This window comes from Oncorhynchus masou, chromosome 5 (assembly GCF_036934945.1).
Source record: "Oncorhynchus masou masou isolate Uvic2021 chromosome 5, UVic_Omas_1.1, whole genome shotgun sequence".
In the NCBI taxonomy this organism is placed as follows: Eukaryota; Metazoa; Chordata; class Actinopteri; order Salmoniformes; family Salmonidae; genus Oncorhynchus; species Oncorhynchus masou.
Genome location: NC_088216.1, coordinates 74,772,268 through 74,796,326, shown reverse-complemented (window position 1 = coordinate 74,796,326; position 24,059 = coordinate 74,772,268). Strand labels below are relative to the sequence as shown.

Genomic DNA, 24,059 nt, shown 5'->3' with positions numbered 1-24,059 from the left:
AGCCTAGTGGTGAGAGCTGAAAGGTTGCAAGATCGAATCCCTGAGCTGACAAGGTAAAAATCGTTCTGAACAAGGCAGTTAACCCCCTGTTCCTAGGTTGTCATTGAAAATAAGAATTTGTTCTTAACTGACTTGCCCAGTTGAATAAAGATAAAATGTTAAGTCTTGCATAGTTTGTTTTGTTTCGGCATGTTGCATTGAAAGTGGCTAATATTGCATTGATTTCATCGCAATTCCCACCATAAAGGGAAACGTTGCGGGGAAAACTCTAGAAAGTTCAATTAAGTTCAATCTTGTGCTTCTCTGGGCGAGCTGATATTTCTTCTGCACTAAGCGCACATCCACAGCTTAGAGGAAACATTGCTGACCAGGTGAATCCAGGTCAAAGCTATGATCCCTTATTGATGTCACTTGTTAAATCCACTTCAATCATTGTAGATGAAGGGAGGAGACAGGTTAAAGAAGGATTTTTAAGCCTTGAGACAATTGAGAAATGGATTGTGTATGTGTGCCATTCAGAGGTTGAATGGGCAAGACAAAAAATGTAAGTGCCTTTGAATGGGGTATAGTAGTAGGTGACAGGCGCACTTTGTGTCAAGAACTGCAATACTGCTGGGTTTTTCCCGCTCAACAGTTTCATATGTGTATCAAGAATGGTCCACCATACAAAGACTTCCATCCAACTTGACACAACTGTTGGAAGCATTGGAGTCAACATGGGTCAGCATCCCTGTGGAACGCTTTGAAACCTTGTGAAAATAAAGACGAGGAATAAAAAGGGGTCCAGAGGAGAGGATAGTCAGAGGACAGGTAGAGGAGAGGATAGTCAGAGGATAGGTAGAGGAGAGGATAGCCAGAGGATAGGTAGAGATGATAGCCAGAGGATAGGTAGAGGAGAGGATAGCCAGAGGATAGGTAGAGATGATAGCCAGAGGATAGGTAGAGGAGAGGATAGTCAGAGGATAGGTAGAGATGATAGCCAGAGGATAGGTAGAGGAGAGGATAGTCAGAGGATAGGTAGAGGAGAGGATAGTCAGATGATAGGTAGAGGAGAGGATAACCAGAGGATAGGTAGAGATGATAGCCAGAGGATAGGTAGAGGAGAGGATAGTCAGAGGATAGGTAGAGATGATAGCCAGAGGATAGGTAGAGGAGAGGATAGTCAGAGGATAGGTAGAGATGATAGCCAGAGGATAGGTAGAGGAGAGGATAGTCAGAGGATAGGTAGAGGAGAGGATAGTCAGATGATAGGTAGAGGAGAGGATAACCAGAGGATAGGTAGAGATGATAGCCAGAGGATAGGTAGAGGAGAGGATAGCCAGATGATAGGTAGAGGAGAGGATAGTCAGAGGATAGGTAGAGATGATAGCCAGAGGATAGGTTTAGGAGAGGATAGCCAGAGGACAGGTAGAGGAGAGGATAGCCAGAGGATAGGTAGAGATGATAGCCAGAGGATAGGTTTAGGAGAGGATAGCCAGAGGACAGGTAGAGGAGAGGATAGCCAGAGGATAGGTAGAGGAGAGGATAGCCAGATGATAGGTAGAGATGATAGCCAGAGGATAGGTTTAGGAGAGGATAGCCAGAGGACAGGTAGAGGAGAGGATAGTCAGATAATAGGTAGTGGAGAGGATAGCCAGAGGATAGGTAGAGGAGAGGATAGCCAGAGGACAGGTCGAGGAGAGGATAGCCAGAGGACAGGTAGAGGAGATGATAGTCAGATAATAGGTAGAGGAGAGGATAGCCAGATGATAGGTAGAGGAGAGGATAGCCAGATGATAGGTAGAGGAGAGGATAGCCAGAGGATAGGTAGAGGAGAGGATAGTCAGAGGATAGGTAGTGGAGAGGATAGCCAGAGGACAGGTCGAGGAGAGGATAGCCAGAGGATAGGTAGAGGAGAGGATAGCCAGAGGATAGGTAGAGGAGAGGATAGTCAGAGGATAGGTAGAGGAGAGGATAGCCAGAGGACAGGTCGAGGAGAGGATAGCCAGAGGATAGGTAGAGGAGAGTATATTGAGGCTGTTCTGAGGGTAAAAATTAGGGGGGGTGCAGCTCAATATTGGAAGGTGTATATACTGTAGCTCTATTATACAACGGGTGGGTCTAATCCTGAATGCTGATTGGTTAAAATCGCATTCCATCCGATGTCTATTCTACAAGTTACCACTGGCTAAAACTATGACTTTGAAATGCCTATTTACTCTGTTCCATCTCAATGGGCAATCCACTATCTCATCAGCCCAGCCAGGCAATTTATAAACTTGATCTCCACTATAAAAAGCATCTCAACATTATCTCCCATTTCTAGCATTTGGCTTTCAACAGCTGACTCTCCAACATTTGGAACATCGTTTCAATATTGAAATTTGATCTCCAGCTGTCCCATAGTAATGAACGTGTTGGGAGCCAGGATGAGACAAACAGACTGACAGACAGACAGACAGCTTTTCTCAGTCAGTCAAAATAATGAATCAGCTGTCATAATTTTTATGGATCTATACAAAGAAATGTCAATAGTGTCAGGATTTGGCCAGGGTTGTTCCGGGTTTTGGTCACTAGACGCCCCCATTGTGCTTTTTGACCTTATGTTTTTTCCCTTGTTCCCCATTATTGTTTGCACCTGTGCCTTTTTTCCCCTGATTGTATTTAAACCCTTAGTTTCCCTCAGTTCTGTGCTCTGTGTTTGTATGTTAGCACCCAGCCCTAGTGTTCTGTGTATTCTTGTCGATTCCGGTGGATGCTCTTGTGGAATTCTGTTTTTGTTTTTGAGTATCTTTTGAGGCTTTTTTTGTGCTATTCCTACCACCTTTTGGATTTGCCATTTTTTGTATTTAAGGACTTCTCCTTTTTACTTTATTAAATACACCGTCTTAAGTACTGCTGTGTCTGCCTCATCTTCTGGGTTCTGCTGACTATTCGTGGCTCAGTTGGTTAAGTGACTGTTTCTCACTCCGGAGACCCAGGTTCGTAACCGGGTCCTGACAAATAGATAACCTGTCAAACAAAACTAAATGCAGCTAGTTTGCAGTCTTTCCAGCTTCAGTTTGAAGTGATTGTGTTAGCTGTGTTGTTGGCTAGCTCCTCTCAACAACAGTGTCCTGACGAGAGAGCAAATTTTCTATGCCAGGCGAAATCGCGCATCATTAGCTCATTGTTATGGATGTATCCAAATAAATGTCACTAGAAAACAGCTTAAACAAACTCAAATGCAGCTACTTTGGTGTTATTCTGTCTGCACTGTTTGACATGACTGTAAACTAGCAAGCAAGGGATAAGAACGATGTCAGCCAGTATGGCAATGGAACATTTAGATCAAACAACTGGGCCGTGTCCATAGATGCAGAACAAAAAGCCTTAACGACTGGGTCGTGTCTCTGGCAATAGAACTAACGACCAGATCGCTTGGGGAGTAACATAAAATTTGTGTCCAGACTATATCTCGTGGATGAATGAAATAGTACAAATAAATTCAGAAAAATATATTTTCTGAAAATATGTCAATCATTATTTGAATATGTTGGTAACCTGTTGTATAACACACCCATGCCAATATATCCTCCAAACACCGGCTTCTCTGGCATTATCACTTAATTATCTTTTCTACATAATTCATATATGGTTTTGGTCATTTATGTTTACAGTGAAAACATTGTAACATCCTGAGAATTATCTTCAAAAATAAATACAATATTTGAAATCATATTTTTTTGAGTGGCGGCAATGATTTAGCAGTGGTAGCCCGCCATTGCTAAATTAATATAGGGGAAAAACTGTTATGGTTTTGTGTTCAGTGGACAATTGACCTCTTGACCTCTTCATGAAGCTCCATGGTTCTCTCCATAGGGCTGTATTCTCCATTACTGTTGTATCCTATCTGATTGCGGCAATCAGATTGTGACAGTTGTGAACAGTTTGCTACTGGAATTCATATTTTTATGCAGGCGCTGACTTTGGACAGCTTTTGTGGTTGTCCAAAGTATAAGTTTTGTGGTTGTTTTTGTACAAAAAAACTGTCGTTTTAGATTGAATGGCATGTTGATATTTGGATAGCTGTTGTCTTCTCTCATTGAATTTGAACAACACAGGTTTGGATTAATGCTGCAACCTTTAGAACAAAGTAGCCATTTAATTTCCCGAACTTGGCTAATTAAGCCAAGTATATTATGAAATAGCGTTTGTTTTAATTGCCTTCCTGTGAGCCAGTTATGTGAAGAATGCGTACCAAAACATCTCACCAAGTAAAGCCTCATCAAATGACCATCTGCCTTGCGAATACATGTAGTCAAGTTTTTTATCTCTTGATTCAATCAGCTATCCACAGGAGGTTGGTGGCACCTTAATTGGGGAGGAGGGGCTTATGGTAATGGTTGGAGCGGAATAAGTGGAATGGTATCAAATACATCAAACACATGGTTTCCATTCGCTCCATTCCAGCATTTATTATGAGCCGTTCTCCACTCAGCAGCCTCTACTGACATATATCCTCTTTTTGTTTGGCTCTGAAAACTTGAACGAGGCTTTGATAGTAAATCTCTATTACAGGGGTGTCAAATTCCACAGAGGGCCTTTTCTGCAGGTTTTTTGTTTTTCAATTAAGACCTAGACAACCAGGTGAGTTCCTTACTAATTAGTGACCATAATTCCTCAATCAAATACAAGGGTGGTGCGAAGACCCACAGACACTTGGCTCTCCGTGGAATGAGTTTGTCACATGTTCTCTATTAGATCCTTAGCTCTTCAGCCATCAGCACTAAGTATACTTTTATTGCTCCATCCCTATAATCGTCATCTTATTTTTGGAGTTTGTTTGTGTTAAATCCCTCTCTCAGGCACAGCTGTCTGTCATCTAGCCTATACAGACAGCAGCCTTAAAGGGTTGTTAACATTAAGGCTGGAACACTCCTGTTCCAGTTAAGATCTCACCATCCCAGAGCTCTGCCTGAAGCCTGCCTACTGAGAGACTTGGACGGAAGAGAACTGCTGGGGTGACATTGCATCACACCACTCTCCAGACAGAGAACTGTCTGTCTCTCTGTCTGCCTCTTCGCTGCTGTATGTCTGTCTGGCAAACATGGGGCAAATCTGTGTCTGTCTCACCCAGGGGTCATGCAGATACAAGAGTTTGTCATAGTGTGTGTGTGTGTGTGTGTGTGTGTGTGTGTGTGTGTGTGTGTGTGTGTGTGTGTGTGTGTGTGTGTGTGTGTGTGTGTGTGCGTGTGTGTTTGTTAGGTGCTTTAGGGTGCTGCTGGAATTCCCCTCCCCTTTCCCCTAACCCTAACTCTACCCTTAACCCTTTAGCCTTTTACCCCTTTAGCCTAACTTCTAATCCTAACCCCTAGCCTCGCAAATGTTAGCCACCTAGCTAATGTTAGCTTTAGCTACCTACCTAGCTAATGTTAGCCACAACAAATTGGAATTCATAACATATCCTACGTTTTGCAAATTCGCAACATATCGTAGGAATTCCAATTCATAACATATCATACGAAATGGATGATGGACATCCACAAATGAATACATACCATATGAAACGTAATATATCATACTCATTTTTATTTGTATTTAATTTAAATTGATTTAACTAGGCAAGTCAGTTAAGAACAAATTCTTATTTACAATGACGGCCTACCGGGGAACAGTTGGAGTGTTGGAGTAACTGGAGTGTCCCGGATTTACATTAACTATGTTATGTCTACCCCTGAGTCCAGGTTGATTTCAGAGCACAGCATGTAGCTTTTCCCTGATTTGAAATTCAAATGAGGAAATATGAAGTATCTACTGGGTCTGAGGCACAGAGGCAGTGCTCCTCACTGTGCTCTGTCTTTACCTGGAGACAACCAGCTCCTGTACCCCATGTTAACCTAATATACTGATCCCACTACTCGTTACCACATTACAACATGCTGAATTTATCATTAGAAAATATTAATGCATTATCTTGTTTGTATCATTATTCATTTATTACAGTACAATACAGTACCAAACCAGGAAAAATTAAGCCAGATGTTCTTTCCCTACAGATGTAGGATCATAATTTGATCACAGGAAATGTTAAACTTAAAAAAAAAGATTTCTGAAATTTGTAACTTCTACTTTGAAACTTGATTTTCTCTTGTGAAAAGATGTATCAACCCCTACAAAAATGTCCATTCATTATAATTCACATTACCTATTGTTGCAGAATTATTTTCCTGCTGTAGCAAACTGTCTGAAAATAAGATCATCTCTACAAACTGTATACAGTACTTTAGTACATGGGCTTTATAGTGCAGTGTGTGTTGAGGACAGTGTGTATGCTTTTTTCAGTGTCGACTCTGGGCTGTCATTACTGCTGGCCCTGTGGACTGTTCCATGGCTCTGAGTTGTTGTAGTTGGGTGAATCTAGTCACATCTCATGCAGCGTTGCAGGGACGAGTCGGGAGGCAGTCACAGAGACGAGCCAAAGGCTTGGTCAGGGACACTGCTACTGAGAATACACACAGACAGAAGAGGAAACTTCACTTTACACTGCTCTCTGAGGTTAGCATGGTAAGGTCTATTCTGGATATTTGATTTAATGCATGGAGGGTTGCGTTCCCTCGTGGTCAAAGACTGTTGGCAAACCGAGTCGATGGCTGATTTGAATGTGATGGTAGTGCAATCTTATTTCTGTGTACCATTCCTAAACAGCAGTATTTGAGCTGACTTTCTTATTGAATCAGTAACCCTGTTGATGACTGAAGCTGTGCCATCGCAGGCTTTAAGGATAACTATAGGACTATTTACTGTCAGCTGGGGACAATGAGGTATTGTCTTGCCATACAAGTCAATGATAGTCAATGAGTGTGTTTTCTGAATGGGCTAGACAGAGGGTGTTGATATGTCTACTGACTGACTGCTGGGCAATGAGCTGTCTCTCCTGTCTCTGTGTTCCCTCTTGCATCCCTGTCTTCCTCTCACTTCCTCTGTGTTGTCCCTTCACCTCCCACTGCTGTCTGTCTGCTCAGGAGTTTTATTTTTAGCATCAGTTATTACACACTCTGCACTTGCCTCACTGATTCACTGGCCCCTCTCTCACATCGGTCTGTTCTGATGAGAAAGGTGTTTGACTATTATACATCCTAGGGAGCTGCTATTTCATTTCAAATCAAATGTTTCTTGTTACATGCTCCCGAGTGGCGCAGCGGTCTAAGGCACTGCATCTCAGTGCTAGAGGCATCACTACAGACCCTGGTTTGATTCCAGGCTGTATCACAACAGGCTGTGATTGGGAGTCCCATAGGGTGGCACACAATTGGCCCGGGTTTGGCCGGGTTAAGCCGTAATTTGTCAATATGAATTTGACTTGCCTGACTTGCCTAGTTATTTAAAAAATAAAAACATGCGCTAAATACAACAGGTGTAGACCTTACTGTGAAATACAACAGGTGTAGACCTTACTGTGAAATACAACAGGTGTAGACCTTACTGTGAAATACAACAGGTGTAGACCTTACTGTGAAATACAACAGGTGTAGACTTTACTGTGAAATACAACAGGTGTAGACCTTACTGTGAAATACAACAGGTGTAGACCTTACTGTGAAATACAACAGGTGTAGACCTTACTGTGAAATGCTTACTTACAAGCCCTTATCCAACAATGGAATTTGGGCCTTGTCTTGACAAAGCATTATATCCTTCATGTGGGACTCATTAAAGAAAAAATCTTTGTCCAGCTCGAGGTGAATAATCGCTGTTCTGATGTCCAGAAGCTCTTTTCGGTATAAGAGATGGTAGCTGCAACATTATGTACCAAAATTAGTTACAAAAAAATATAAAAATAAAAATAGCACAGTTGGTTAGGAGCCTGTAAAACGGCAGCCATCCCCTCTGGCGCCATTATAGCCTTAATGCGGTTTTATGCCCATCTTTTATTTAAAGCTTCCCATCATTGCCCGTGGAGTACGATGGGAAGTGTCACTTTGTCCTTCTGAAGGGGAGCCAGAGCCAGCCCATGGAGGTTGCAGTGAGTCAGCAGGTTCTGAGGCTGCATGCGAGGGTTTTCTCTCTCTCTTTCTTACATATCTGCCTCCCCCTTTCCCATCCCTCACTCTCTCTTCTTCCCTGAACAAATCTCCTCTCCTTTTTCAGGCATGAGGCTTGTCATGTCCCACGCTCTCTCTGATCTGGTGGGATGATGTGTGTGCTTCATGCCTCATTGTTTTTCATCCCAGCTCAGACAGTAGGTGTCTGCTATTTGTGCTACTGTATCTTACAGCTATCCAGTACCTCAGGCAGAGGTGGTCGGTGCCATTTAAGATGAGGGAGGATGATTCTTTTGTTAATGATCATGGCCTTATTTCCATTACAGCATATTGGATAACTGTCATTCATATTCCATTCACCCAGCTCAATGTAACAGCGATAGATTTAGGTTACTACATGACACTTAAATTATTCCTGTACCCATCATAAGATTGCTACAACCTAGCCTATGAATGAGACTTTACAATGTAGGTACACACAGGTTGAGAGAATTGTGCGTAATCAAGGTGACAGTGATACATTCAATACCGCCATGCACACTCTTGCCTACATTTAGTTAGTCATTAGTCTCACAGTTGCAAACCAGAGTTTCTATTGGACAAATTCAGGTATGTTTATCTTCGTTCCATTTTCTAAGAAACGTTTTTCAACAGAATCAGTGGAATGAATACACCTCTGATCACACACAAACACAGTTCACTTTCATAGCAGCCACATAAAAACAGCATGATCAATTTGCTCATTGTATATATAATTCCTTTTTGCAACAATCTATGCGTTCTCCTCTTCTCACCTTTTCCCTTCGCTTGTAGACTGTGAGCAGGCGGGAAAAAAGTAAAACGTTCATATCATGACTGCTAACTGCTACACACAGCCTACATCATTGTCACGTCATAGTCAACATAGCTACTAGAACTAACACATTAGCAAACCCGCTAAAATCATGCAGTACTGTTTAGCAGTTACACCGGCGGACTCCGGTGGCAATACATTTATAAAATCAAAAGCTTAACTTGACTTGGAAGAGTTCTAGTGGTGGATTGCCATAGCCACCTAGCTAACCTAGCACCCCTTTCTCATTGAGCTGTGTGTTGGAGTAGGCTAAAACAGTGAAGAAAGAAATACAACTAAATATAGCTACCTCTCTCTCTTGCTTCTCCTTCACTTTGGAAGAAATTGATTTGTTCAAAACTGCATTTCTCTCTTTGAAAAAACCCCTCACCATATGTTATGCACTGCAGTGCTAGCTAGCTGTAGCTTATGTTTTCAGTACTAGATTCATACTCTGATCTTTTGATTTGGTGGACAACATGTCAGTTCATGCTGCAAGAGCTCTGATAGGTTGGAAGATGTCCTCCGGAAGTTGTCATGATTACTGTGTAAGTCTACGGATGGGGGTGAGAACCATGAGCCTCCTAGGTTTTGTATTGAAGTCAATGTACCCAGAATTAAAGTCAATGTACCCAACAGTTGTCACAGTGACATTCTATTGACATGGATACTTGCATTCTACCCTGCATGTATCTGCAGGTAGCTAACCAACCAGGTTCAATGTTAGCTAGCTGACATTCGGCTACAACTCGCAAAGCAAATGGCTCTGAGATATGAATAATAAGATCATACTCATAATGTTAGCTAGCGAGCCAACTAGCTAACAGTACACTTTAACTTGAAATAAAAATGACTTTCTGTTGGTTTACCGTGTAATATCTGTAAACGTAGCTAGCTAGATTATCTTATCCGTATACATAATGGATGGACGCCTCTCCCTGTCACGGATGCAATGGTTGCCCTTAGTTTGAAGATGTAATCCGGAGACAGGTGTTTTCTCCATCTCCTTAGCTATCATACTCTAATTCCACTGATTTCAAAACTCGCTTATGCAGTTCTACTAGTCGATACATTTTTTTTAAAGCCACGTTCGACAGAATTACTTACAGATACTGGCCAACTCAAATAGACAGAAGCGTGCTATATGGCAGACCAATCTGAACTCATCTCTTGGCATGTTCAGCTCGCTCATTAGCTCAGCCAATCATGGCTAGCGGGAAGGTTGCTGACAGCTCGCTCATTATCTCAGCCAATCATGGCTAGTGGGAAGGTTGCTGACTTTTTCTGTGGCTAAACCAACTAGGCTCTTAATTTAAAATCTCTAGGGTAGGGGGCAGCATTCTGAATTTTGGATGAAAAGCATGCCCAAATTAAACTGCCTGCTACTCGGGCCCAGAAGATATGAAATGCATATAACTGGTAGATTTGGATAGAAAACACTGTGAAAACCTGAGAAAAATCCATTCAGGAAGTGTTTTATTTTTTGGTTTTGTAGTTTTCTATTCAATGCCATTACAGTATTCATTGACTTAGGACTCCATTTGCAGTTCCTATGCCTTCCACTAGATGTCCACTAGATTCTTTAGAAATTGTTTCAGGCTTGTATTCTTATAAATGAGGGAGTAAGACCAGTCTGAATGAGTGGACCCTGACGTGTCACAGAGCTTTTTCATGCGCAATCCCGAGAGTGCATTTCTTGTTTACCTTTTATATTGACAACGTTATTGTCCGGTTGAAATATTATAGATAATTTAGGCTAAAAACAACCTGAGTATTGAATATAAACATCGTTTGACATGTTTCTATGAACTATACGGATACAATTTGGATTTCTTTGTCTGCCTGTTTTGACTGCGTTTGAGCCTGTGGATTATTGAAGAAAACGCGCAAACAAAACTGGAGTTTTTGGATATAAAGAGACATTATCGAACAAAAGGAACATTTATTGAGTAAATTAATGTCTTCTGAGTGCCACCATATGAAGATCATTAAAGGTAAGGGATTAATTTGATCTCTATTTCTGAGTTTTGTAACGCTTCTGCTTGGCTGGTACCTGGGCTATGTTCTCAAATAATCGTAAGGTATGCTTTCGCCATAAAGCATTTTAAAAATCTGACACCGTGGTTGGATTCACAAGAAGATCATCTTTAAACCTATCTAAAATATGTTTTGTTTTATGAATTTTTATAAATTAGTATTTCTGTATTTGAATTTGACGCTCTGCAATCTCACTGGATATGGTTAAAAATTGAATTCATATTTACAGATGGCATACAAGAAGGCACATGAAAGTTCACATGTTCCAGAAGGCATTTCTGCCCAAAAACACATTTTGATAAAAAAAAAAAAGTGAAGTAGTGATCCGCGACATACGCCAAGTTTCCTGAATTGGGTCACATTTGCAAAAGGAAAAAATACTATTGAATTCATTTTAGAATAAGGCTGTATATAGTGCAATAGCCTCTAAGGTGCAGGGTTGAGTAGCTGGCTGGTAGCTGGCTAGTGATGGCTATTTAATAGTCTGATGGTCTTGAAATAGAAGCTGTTTTTCAGTCCCTCGGTCCCAGCTTTGATGCACCTGTGCTGACCTCGCCTTCTAGATGATAGTGGGGTGAACAGGCCGTGGCTTGGGTGGTTCATGTCCTTGAGGATCTTTTTGGCCTTCCTGTGACATCGGGTGCTGTAGGTGTCCTGGAAGGCAGGCAGTGAGCCCCCGGTGATGTGTTGGGCAGACCGCACCACCCTCTGGAGAGCCCTGCGGTTGCTACTTGTCCTCCGGCTACACTAGTAATAGGCTACTAGTAATAGTAATAGGCTACTGTATACCTTCACTGCAAACAGTGTGTTTTAATCAATTATTTGGTTACATTAATATATTTAGTATAGTTTTATCTAAAAATAACTTTTTCAATGTTTCACTATTTAAAAAAAATTAACTTCAATAAGGATGGTCCTACCCCTCCTCTGACGATCCTCCAGTAACCTCAGGGATTCAGTGATGTTAATTGGTAGAGGAGTTGAGTAGTTGTGTGTAGCTCAGTGCAGCCAGTGAGATCACTGCAGAATGTGTTTTCCTGTTGTCGGTCTCTGATGTACATTCATAGGCCTATACACTTCAGCAGTCCCTGTGACCTCAGCGCCGTTTCATCTTTCCGCTGTGAAAAACATCAGAGATTTAATTAGCCTGTCAGGAGAAGAGCAAGTTTAAATCGGTGCTCATGTAAACTGGGACATTAGTGTCACGTTTGCTTTTATTTAAGATGATGGAGAGTTCTCACAAGGGCCAGCCTCTACAGTTGCTCTACATTTTAGCAGACGCTCTTATCCAGAGGGACTTAGAAGTTGAGTTCAAACGTTCTCATACTTTTTTCATACTGGTCCACTGTGGGAATCAAACCCACAACCAATAATGGACATTTTTCAAGGGGTTGATATATTTTTCATATGTGAAAATCAAGTCTGCCATTTTAAAGTAGAAATTACTAACTTCAGAAGCCTTTTTAAACCTCAAATACACAACACGTTTTTAACCCTCCTGCTGTGTTTCAGTCGATTTGGACCGATTTACAAGTTTTCTCTCTGAAAAATGTAGTTAATTTAATGACTTAACATTTTGGGTGCTTTATTTTTACACCTGTGGTGTTCCCGGTCAAAAATGACCGGTCATTAGAAATGAATGGGTGAGACTACACTTAGTGTATAAAATTGAGTTCAGGCAAATGCCCATTCATCATTGAGCACACACACTCACACACCCCTCACTTCCCTTCTTGGCTTCCATGGCAACCCCCACGGGAACCTTTACCAATTAGAATCTTTCCCCCACTGGAACCACAATCACAACATTGTTTCAATAATATATAGAACTTTTCTCGCAGCTCTGGTATGTAAAGCTTTTTTGAGGCCTTGCTCACAATACATTCTGTGGCAGCACAATAACCAAACTATGTACTGTATGTGAGGCCCTTGATCATATCTTTGATCATGACACTGGTGAGGAGAGAGTCCTTGTTAAACTTTGACACAAAGTAGTCTGTGATAAATAGTTCTTATAGTCAAAATAATCCATACTCAAAAATGGGTTGTATGAGCTCAGGTCAATGAGGCTTACAGGCCATGAATAGAAAATAGAAGTTCAAAACTTGTAATGTTCAGAAGAACGTAAATTGATAAAAAGATCTAACACAACATTAGGGGATAATATATGTATTATTATGGATTTATAATCAGCTATAACGGGGCGGTCATATTGGACCGGGAACACAAAATGAATATGAAATGAACCCAACAGGAGGGTTAATATCCTGCATGGCAGAAAAGGTCTCCGACAACAGGATGATCAAATTAAGATCCTACATCTGTACATATTGCTGCATATAGTTTTACCATTATACATTTTTCATACAGTATATTGCAGGGCAGACCGGATTGGATAGGCCGCCATCACATTGATTTGTTGGCTCTGTGAAAAAACATGGCTTTGTTTTCTCTTTTCCCAGTGCTAACGTCCCTGGTCAAAAGGCTTTGTTGATGCTTTGTTGATGTTTGTAGGCGAGTAGCATATCAGCAGGAGGTGTGGAATAGTTGGGTCCCGAGGAGCAAAGGAGAGGAAACTACTCCTAGTCCCTCTGGGCCTGTCCTGTAGCTCTCAAACTGGTCAGATTGGATGGGAGATCCTGGCTGTGCCTCACCACAATGTATGCTGTAAGTTTAAGCTCATTTACTGCATTTCTATACAATTAAAAAACCTTAAAACACTATTTGCAGAACAGCAAGAAAATAAATAATTATAATACCAGCCATTATCACCTTAGCTGCTGTAGGTTCATTCACCTCAGTCGATCTAAAAACACATAGCCTATTAGCTATAACATTGTAATGTTATATCTCTGAAAGGATGGAAATATGACAAATGATTCACACTGACACGTAGCATCAGCGACATTGTTAGAACTGTATTGTTTGCATTTTGATTATATTTTAATGTAGATGTAAGGACCGACGCTGCAGGTACGGGGAGTCAAACATTTAATCAGGAACAGACATGAAACAAGACAGGAACAGCGTCAGCACACGGGTATACAAGGACATGTGACAATCAATGCTGAAGTGGGGAACCAAACAGATATAGGGGAGGTAATAATCCAATAATCGCTGGTGTGCGTGCTGGAGGGAAGGCAGGTGTGCGTAATGCTGGGGAGCCTGGCGCTCGCCAGGGAGGGGGAGCTGGAGCAGGTGTGACAGTAGGCCTATAGGGAAGATGGAGATGTTCATATTGAAACATATTATACATTTTTTAAGTTCCTAACTTGTTTGGTAAGATTAGGAAAGATTTTCTCAGGGGAACCCACATGGGGCCTGACTCCAAGTTTGGGAACCACTGTACTAACCTCTCCCTCTGCTTGCTTCCTCTCTCTTACTCCTCTCTCTGTCTCCTCTGCTACCTCCTGCATGCCTGCAGCCTGCCTCAGCCTCACCACTGAGAGCCACATGCTCACATCACTGTCTCCCAGTAGCTCTCTGCAGTAGTCGCAGGACAATTTTAAAATGGCCTTTTGTCTGACATCTAGCAAACACACTGTCAGCAGCGTCTCTAGTGGCTTACCTTAGCGGACTGTGAGCTGGGGTAGTTCATATCACATCTCAGGTCCGTGCTGCAAGAGGGCGGAGTTAGCTGTTTGAGAGAGTGGTGAATGTGCTGCTAAAAAGGCAAATCTGGGGGACGCAGGCTAATATAACAAACAAACCACTGTTTATGAATCCACTGGTTCGCAAAGAGGTCGGCGCCATTAAGCTCCGTCAGATCAAGAATATAAGCTTCCTGAGCTTTGATCAACGCTGGAAGCAATATTTAGATAATGATTTTCTTTATTGTGTACAAAATATATATTTTTGTTATTATTTTTTTCAAATTAGAAAAAGAATTAAGGTCCAGACCTCTGTTTTCTGTAGTTACGGCCATGACTTAGATATATAGGCAATGTACAGGATTATTTACAAGCTAACCAAGGCCAATGTATGTGTGAATGACGGTCTCATGTAATCTCTTTTTTGTATGTAGTGTGTGACTGAGATGGGTGAGGTGTCTGCAGCCTGTTATTATACCACAGTGCTACTTCACCCCTGATGCCTGACACAAAATATCTCCTCTATCATGATGATGGCCATGAGCACAGCAACAGTATCTCAAATCAAATCAAATGTATTTATATAGCCCTTCATACATCAACTGATATTTTTTATTTATTTTATTTCACCTTTATTTAACCAGGTAGGCAAGTTGAGAACAAGTTCTGTTCTCATTTACAATTGCGACCTGGCCAAGATAAAGCAAAGCAGTTCGACACATACAACGACACAGAGTTACACATGGAGCAAAACAAACATACAGTCAATAATACAGTATAAACAAGTCTATATACGATGTGAGCAAATGAGGTGAGATAAGGGAGGTAAAGGCAAAAAAAGGCCATGGTGGCAAAGTAAATACAATATATCAAGTAAAACACTGGAAAGGTAGATTTGCAATGGAAGAATGTGCAAAGTAGAAATAAAAATAATGGGGTGCAAAGGAGCAAAATAAATAAATAAATTAAATACAGTAGGGAAAGAGGTAGTTGTTTGGGCTAAACAGAACATGGCCAAGATGTTCAAATGTTCATAAAGGACCAGCATAGACAGATCATAGGCCTGGGACAGGTAGCACGTCTGGTGAACAGGTCAGGATTCCATAACCGCAGGCAGAACAGTTGAAAATGGAGCAGCAGCACGGCCAGGTGGACTGGGGACAGTAAGGAGTCATCATGCCAGGTAGTCCTGAGGCATGGTCCTAGGGCCCAGAGAGAGATGAAGAAAGAGAATACTTAAATTCACTGTATTTTTTTTACCTTTATTTTACTAGGCAAGTCAGTTAAGAACAAGTCAGTTAAGAACAAATTCTTATTTTCAATGATGGCCTAGGGACAGTGGGTTAACTGCCTGTTCAGGGTCAGAACAACAGATTTGCACCTTGTCAGCTCTGGGATTCGAACTTGCAACCTTTCGGTTACTAGTCCAACGCTCTAACCACTAGGCTACCCTGCCGCCCCAGAGGAGAAGTACTCCAGATATAACAAACTGACCCTAGCCCCCGACACAAACTACTGCAGCATAAATACTTTAGGCTGAGACATGAGGGGTCAGGAGACACTGTGGCCCCATCCGATGTTACCCTCAGACAGGGCCAAACAGGAAGGATATAACCCCACCCACTTTGCCAAAGCATCGCCCCCACACCACTAGAGGGATATCTTCAACCACCAACTCCCCTCCTAGGGACGGCATGAAAGAGCACCAGTAAGCCAGTGACTCAGCCCCTGTAATAGGGTTAGAGGCAGAGAATCCCAGTGGAAAGAGGGGAACCGGCCAGGCAGAGACAGCAAGGGCGGTTCGTGGCTCCAGAGTCTTTCCATTCACCTTCACACTCCTGGGCCAGACTACACTCAATCATATGACCCACTGAAGAAATGAGTCTTCAGTAAAGACTTATAGGTTGAGACTGAGTTTGCGTCTCTCACATGTTTAGGCAGACCATTCCATAAAAATGGAGCTCTATAGGAGAAAGCCCTGCCTCCAGCTGTTTGCTTAGAAATTCTAAGGGCAATTAGGAGGCCTGCGTCTTGTGACCGTAGCGTACTTGTAGGTATGTATGGCAGGACCAAATCAGAGAGATAGGTTCCTACCTATGTAGTGCCCATGTAATGCTTTGTAGGTTAGCAGTAAAACCTTGAAATCAGCCCTTGCCTTGACAGGAAGCCAGTGTAGGGAGGCTAGCACTGGAGTAATATGATCAAATATTTTGGTTCTAGTCAGGATTCTAGCTGCTGTATTTAGCACTAACTGAAGTTTATTTAGTGCTTTATCCGGGTAGCCGGAAAGTAGAGTATTGCAATAGTCTAACCTAGAAGTAACAAAAGCATGGATTAATTTTTCTGCATCATTTTTGGATAGAAAGTTTCTGATTGTTGCAGTGTTACATAGATGGAAAAAAGCTGTCCTTGAAATAGTCTTGATATGTTAGTCAAAAGAGAGATCAGGGTCCAGAGTAACGCTGAGGTCCTTCACAGTTTTATTTGAGATGACTGTGCAACCATTAAGATTAATTGTCAGATTCAACAGAAGATCTTTTTGTTTCTTGGGACCTAGAACACGCATCTCTGTTTTGTCTGAGTTTAAAAGTAGAAGGTTTGCAGCCATCCACTTCCTTATGTCTGAAACACAGGCTTCTAGCGAGGGCAATTTTGGGGCTTCACAATGTTTCATTGAAATGTACAGCTGTGTGTCATCCGCATAGCAGTGAAAGTTAACATTATGTTTTCGAATGACATCCCCAAGAGGTAAAATATACAGTGGGGCAAAAAAGTATTTAGTCAGCCACCAATTGTGCAAATTCTCCCACTTAAAAAGATGAGAGAGGCCTGTAATTTTCATGATAGGGACACTTCAACTATGACAGACAAAATGACAAAAGAAAATCCAGAAAATCACATTGTAGGATTTTTTATGAATTTATTTGCAAATTATGGTAGAAAATAAGTATTTGGTCAATAACAAAAGTTTATCTCAATACTTTGTTATATACCCTTTGTTGGCAATGACAGAGGTCAAACGTTTTCTGTAAGTCTTCACAAGGTTTTCACACACTGTTGCTGATATTTGGGCCCATTCCTCCATGCAGATCTCCTCTAGAGCAGTGATGTTTTGGGGCTGTTGCTGGGCAACACGGACTTTGAGGAACACCGACATTTACAGTTGATTTGTCAGAGGACAAAACATTCACAGAGACAAACTGACATCTTTCCGACAGATAAGATCTAAACCAGGCCAGAACTTGTCCGTGCAGACCAATTTGGGTTTCCAATCTCTCCAAAAGAATGTGGTGATCAATGGTATCAAAAGCAGCACTAAGGTCTAGGTGCACGAGGACAGATGCAGAGCCTCGGTCTGATGCCATTAAAAGGTAATTTACCACCTTCACAAGTGCAGTCTCAGTGCTATGATGGGGTCTAAAACCAGACTGAAGCATTTCGTATACGTTGTTTGTCTTCAAGGCTGCGCAACAGCTTTTTCAAAAAAAATTGAGAGGAATGGAAGATTCGTTATAGGCCAATAGTTTTTAAAATATTTTCTGGGTCAAGGTTTGGCTTTTTCAAGAGAGGCTTTATTACTGCCACTTTTAGTCAGTTTGGTACACATCCGTTGGATAGAGAGCCATTTATTATGTTCAACATAGGAGGGCCAAGCACATGAAGCAGTTCTTTCAATAGTTTAGTTGGAATAGGGTCCAGTTTGCAGCTTGAAGTTTTAGAGGCCATGATTATTTTCATCATTGTGTCAAGAGATATAGTACTAAAACATTTGAGTGTCCCTTTTGATCCTAGGTCCTGGCAGAGTTGTGCAGACTCAGGACAACTTAGCTTTGAAGGAATACGCAGATTTAAAGAGGAGTCTGTAATTTGCTTTCTAATAATCATGATCTTTTATTACTGCTGAAGTGAAAGCCATCCTCACTTAGGGAATGCTGCTTTTTAGTTAGCTTTGTGGTAGTATCAAAAATGCATTTCGTATTGTTCTTATTTTCCTCAATTAAGTTAGAAAAATAGGATGATCGAGCAGCAGTAAGGGCTCTTCGATACTGCACTGTACTGTCTTTTCAAGCTAGTCGGAAGACTTCCAGTTTGGTGTGGCGCCATTTCCGTTCCTATTTTCTGGAAGCTTGCTTCAGAGCTCGAGTATTTTCTGTATACCAGGGAGCTAGTTTCTTATGAGAAATGTTTTTAGTTTTTATGGGTGCAACTGCATCTAGGGTATTGCGCAAGGTTAAATTGAGTACCTCAGTTAGGTGGTTAACTGATTTTTGTCCTCTGACGTCCTTGGGTAGGCAGAGGGAGTCTGGAAGAGCATCAAGGAATCTTCGTGTTGTCTGTGAATTTATAGCACGACTTTTGATGCTCCTTGGTTGGGGTCTGAGCAAATTATTTGTTGCAATTGCAAACGTAATAAAATGGTGGTCTGATAGTCCAGGATTATGAGGAAAAACATTAAGATCCACAATATTTATTCCATGGGACAAAACTAGGTCCAGAGTATGACTGTGACAGTGAGTAGATCCAGAGACATGATGGACAAAACCCACTGAGTCGATGATGGCTCCGAAAGCCTTTTGGAGTGGGTCTGTGGACTTTTCCATGTGAATATTAAAGTCACCAAAAATTAGAATATTATCTGCTATGACTACAAGGTCCGATAGTAACTCAGGGAACTCAATGAGGAATGCTGTATATGGCACAGGAGGCCTGTAAACAGTAGCTATCAAAAGTGATTAAGTAGGCTGCATAGATTTCATGACTAGAAGCTCAAAAGACGAAAACGTCATTTTTTGTTTTTGTAAATTGAAATTTGCTATCGTAAATGTTAGCAACACCTCCGCCTTTGCAGGATGCATGGGGGGATATGGTCACTAGCGTAACCAGGAGGTGAGGCCTCATTTAACACAGTAAATTCATCAGGCTTAAGCCATGTTTCAGTCAGGCCAATCACATCAAGATTATGATCAGTGATTTGTTCATTGACTATAATTGCCTTTGAAGTAAGGGATCTAACATTAAGTTGCCCTATTTTGAGATGTGAGGTATCACGATCTCTTTCAATAATGAATGGAGGAAGTCTTTATCCTAGTGTGATTGCTAAGGCGAACACCGCCAGGTTTAGTTTTGCCCAACCCAGGTCGAGGCGCAGACACAGTCTCAATGGGGATAGCTGAGCTGACTACACTGACTGTGCTAGTGGCAGACTCCACTAAGCTGGCAGGCTGGCTAACAGGCTGCTGCCTGGCCTGAACCCTATTTCATTGTGGCGCTAGAGGAGTTCGAGGCCTGTCTATGTTGGTAGATAAGATGAGAGCACCCCTCCAGCTAGGATGGAGTCCGTCACTCCTTAGCAGGCCAGTCTTGGGAGGGGCAGAAAACAGTTTTCAACCAGCGATTGAGTTGTGAGACTCTGCTGTAGAGCTCATCACTCCCCCAAACTGGGAGGGGGCCAGAGACAATTACCCGATGCCGACACATCTTTCTAGCTGATTTACACGCTGACGCTATGTTGCACTTGGTGACCTCTGACTGTTTCATCCTAACATCGTTGGTGCCGACGTGGATAACAATATCTCTATACTCTCCACACTCGCCAGTTTTAGCTTTAACCAGCACCATCTTCAGATTAGCCTTAACGTTGGTTGCCCTGCCCCCTGGTAAACAGTGTATGATCGCTGGATGATTCGTTTAAAGTCTAATACTGCGGGTAATGGAGTCGCCAATGACTAGGGTTGTCAATTTGTCAGAGCTAATGGTGGGAAGCTTCGGCGTCTCAGACCCCATAACGGGAGGAGTAGAGACAAGAGAAGGCTCGGCCTCAGACTCCTACTTGCTGCTTATTGGGGAAAACCGATTGAAAGTTTCTGTCGGCTGAATGAGCGACACCGGTTGAGCGTTCCTACAGTATTTCCCTCCAGAAACCATGAGAAAGTTGTCCGGCTGCGGGGACCGTGCGAGGGGATTTATACTAACATTACTATCTGTACTTACTGGTGGCACAGACACTGTTTCATCCTTTCCTATACTGAAATTACCCTTGCCTAACGATTGCGTCTAAAGCTGGGCTTGCAACACAGCTATCTTCGCCGTAAGGCGATCGTTCTCCTGTATATAATGAGTACAGCGACTGCAATTAGAAGGCATCATGTTAATGTTACTACTTAGCTTCGGCTGTTGGAGGTCCTGACGAACCATGTCCAGATAAAGCATCCGGAGTGAAAAAGTTGAATGAAAAAAAGTTGAGTGAGGGAAAAACCAAAAATATAAACGGTAATTAAAAAGTAAAAACCATAAAGTTGTCAGGTAGCAAAGTAAGGTTGGCAACAAAATGCACAGCAACACGTGAACAAGTCTGCAAGTTGTGACCGGAAATGGCGTCAACTGAAGCCAAGATACTTAGCTGTATCTCTATGGAATCCGCTACATTCTCTACTCTGCTCTTTCTCCCTTCAGCCACAATTACAATGCCAACCTACTGGGCACAGACGTCAATTCAATGACTATTACATGTTGGTTAAATGTAATTTTATTGAAGTGACATGGAAACAATGTTGATTCAACCAACGGGTGCCCACTGGGAACTTTGGTCCTGGAATAGTCAAATGGGTTAGCAGTGTTTTCAGAAAGTATTCAGACAATTTACATTTTTCGACATTTTGTTACATTACAGCCTTATTCTAAAATTGATGAAATTGTTTTTTTCCCTCATCAATCTTCACACAATACCCCATAATGATGAAGCAAAATTTTTTAATTTTTTTGTTGCTTATTTATAAGAATAATGAATGAAAATATTTCATTTACATAAGTATTCAGACCCTTTACTGAGTAATTGTTGAAGCACCTTTTGCAGCAATTACAGCATCAAGTCCTCTTGGGCATGACGCTACAAGCTTGTCACACCTGTATTTGGGGAGTTTCTCCCATTGTTCTCTGCAGATCCTCTCAAGCTCTGTCAGGTTGGATGGGGAGCGTTGCTGCACTGCTATTTTCAGGTCTCTCCAGAGATGTTTGATCGGGTTCAAGTTTGGGCTCTGGCTGGGCCACTCAAGGACGTTCTGAGACTTGTCCCTAAACCACTGCTGCATTGTCTTTCATGTGTGTTTAGATTCGTTGTCCTGTTGGAAGGTGAACCATCGCCCCAGTCTGAGGTCCTGAGCACTCTGGAGCAGGTTTTCATCAAGGATCTCTATGTACTTTGCTCCATTCATCTTTTCCTCGATTTTGACTAGTCTCCCAGTCTCTGCTGCTGAAAAAGATCACCACATCATGATGCTGCCACCACCATGCTTCACCGTAGGGATGGTGCCAGGTGTCCTCCAGACGTGATGCTTGTCAAACTGCAGCAACCTTGTACTTGTTGATATTAATTATATTTAGGCTAGATTCGGAGGAGGATTTACTCTACCCAGACACAGAGACAACATCTGATAAGCAATAGAACTCACAGGGCTGAGCTTGCTTTACGCATGTTTGCATAATGCAGGCCTATGCAACTGTTGGCTTTATATAAAATGTACTCACATCTGTCATCACTATGTTGATTTGATTAATTCCAGTTAATCATTTTGGATTGAAAGCGTTTAGGCAGCCTAGCCAGCCCAATTCTAAATATAAACCAAATTGAATCACATTCACATTTTCTCATGACCCACAAATGGACTATAAATACATAACGTTACCAATTAGTTACCCTGATCAAATGGACGGCGCACATAGGTTGTATGCATCTGCTCTTGTTAGTAGCCTTCAGACTGAAAAATGGTCTCGTTTTCATCCCATACAGCATGTCAGATCTCTAATGTTTAGGTGTAGCCTAGGCTGCTACAACATTTATGTAATGAGTTTTTGCTTGTGTCTTTCTGGAGTGATTATGTGCTATCATCATTGCTAAATAAATTCCCGGGGGAAAGTGGAAAGCCTACTTGAGCGCGCACAAAGAAATGCACTACGTCTCTTCAATCTAACTTTTAATGGATGATGCGATGGAAGCTATAAAATCATTCTGAATTGATTTCGACATCCCAGAAAAGACAGTAGTAGAAAGTTCCATATGTTCAGCAAGTAAAGCATCGTAATGTGCAAGAACCTTCCCTCTCGTTGTGTCCCCTAAAAGCCAATTATTGCATGCCCTAAAACACAGTGGTGTTGATAAGCCTCTTGAGAACATCCCTGTTTCTTCTTACTTTCTTGTTGTGCTGCGCAGTTTGAATACGTAGACCTCATGATCGATGCGGCTTTTTCCCAGAAGCTTGAATTTGATGTGGGCATTTATATGCTCCCTGCTTTTGTTTGGTTGTTTAGGGGTTCTTCAATAAAAAGTCAACTAAATTTGCGGAAGCATTGGCAGCGACGGGGGCACACTCGAGCTGATAGCTAGCCAGCTACTGCACCTTCTACTGAAGTTAGCAAGGCAAGATGAACTAACTGGACACAAACATAAAGTTATGAAAACAATGTACTGTATAATCTACCTCCTCCGTCTCCTGTAATTCGAATAAACTCATTTCAATTGAATAATATCCCAAAAATGCTCAACTATCACTTTTCAACCTCTATCCAATAATGTCACCAACTCACCAAGCTTCTCAACACATAGACATATGCTCTGCAGCACAACCCCAATACAACACAGTAGGTTTATTCTCTGATCCTAATACTATGATTGGATGGACAACATGTCAGTTAATTTTTTATTTAACTAGGCAAGTCGGTTAAGAACAAATTCTTGTTTACAGTGACGGCCTACCGCAGCCCAACCTGGACGACGCTGGGCCAATTGTACACCGTACACTCCCAATCACAGCCAGTCATGATGCAGCCTGGATTCAAACCAGGGACTGCAGTGATGCCTCTTGCACTGAGATGCGAGTGGCGCAGCAGTCTAAGGCACTGCAAGTCCTTTTTCATACTGAAAAAGCTTTGATTGGTTGGAGGACGTCCTCCAGAAGTGGTCATAATTACAATGTAGGTCTATGGAAGGGGGCGAGGCCTACAAACCTCCTAGGTTTTGTATTGAAGTCAATGTACCCAGAGGAGGACAGAAGCTAGCTGTCCTCCGGCTACACCATGGTGCTACCCCAGAGAGTGCTGGTGAAGTTACTATAGACCTTCATTGCGAAATAATGGGCTTTAATCGATTATTTGGTGACATATTCATATATTTAGTATAGTTTAATCTAATTTTTATTTGTATGAAATTTCACTGAGGATGGTCCTCCCCTTCCTCCTTTGATGAGCCTCCAAGCGGGCTGTCATGTGCCTTTTACTGAGAAGTGGCTTCCGTCTAGCCACTCTAACATAAAGGCTTGATTGGTGGAGTGCTGCAGAGATGGTTGTCCTTCTGGGAGGTTATCCTATCTCCACAGAGAAACTCTAGAGCTCTGTCAAAGTGACCATTGGGTTTTTGGTCACCTCCCTGACCAAGGCCCTTCTCCCCCGACTGCTCAGTTTGGCCGGACGGCCAGCTGTAGGAGGAGTGTTGGTGGTTCCAAACTTCTTCCATTTAAGAATTATGGAGGCCACTGTGTTCTTGGGGACCTTTAATGCTGCAGACATTTTTTGCTAACATTCCCCAGATCTGTGCCTCAACACAAT

General features: G+C 42.0%; 1 protein-coding gene across 7 annotated transcripts in view; it reads left to right on the top strand.

The window, feature by feature from the left end:
* LOC135540236 (band 4.1-like protein 1) overlaps positions 1 to 24,059 on the top strand; it is a 182,622-nt gene that overhangs the window by 4,673 nt on the left and 153,890 nt on the right. Inside the window, exon 1 of one of the 7 annotated variants that reach the window (XM_064966753.1) lies at positions 6,459 to 6,525. The exons of the other annotated variants lie outside the window; for them this stretch is intronic. The gene's annotated coding sequence lies outside the window, so the exon portion shown is untranslated. Of the gene's footprint in view, positions 1 to 6,458; positions 6,526 to 24,059 lie in introns of those variants that run through there. 7 annotated transcript variants of the gene reach the window in all.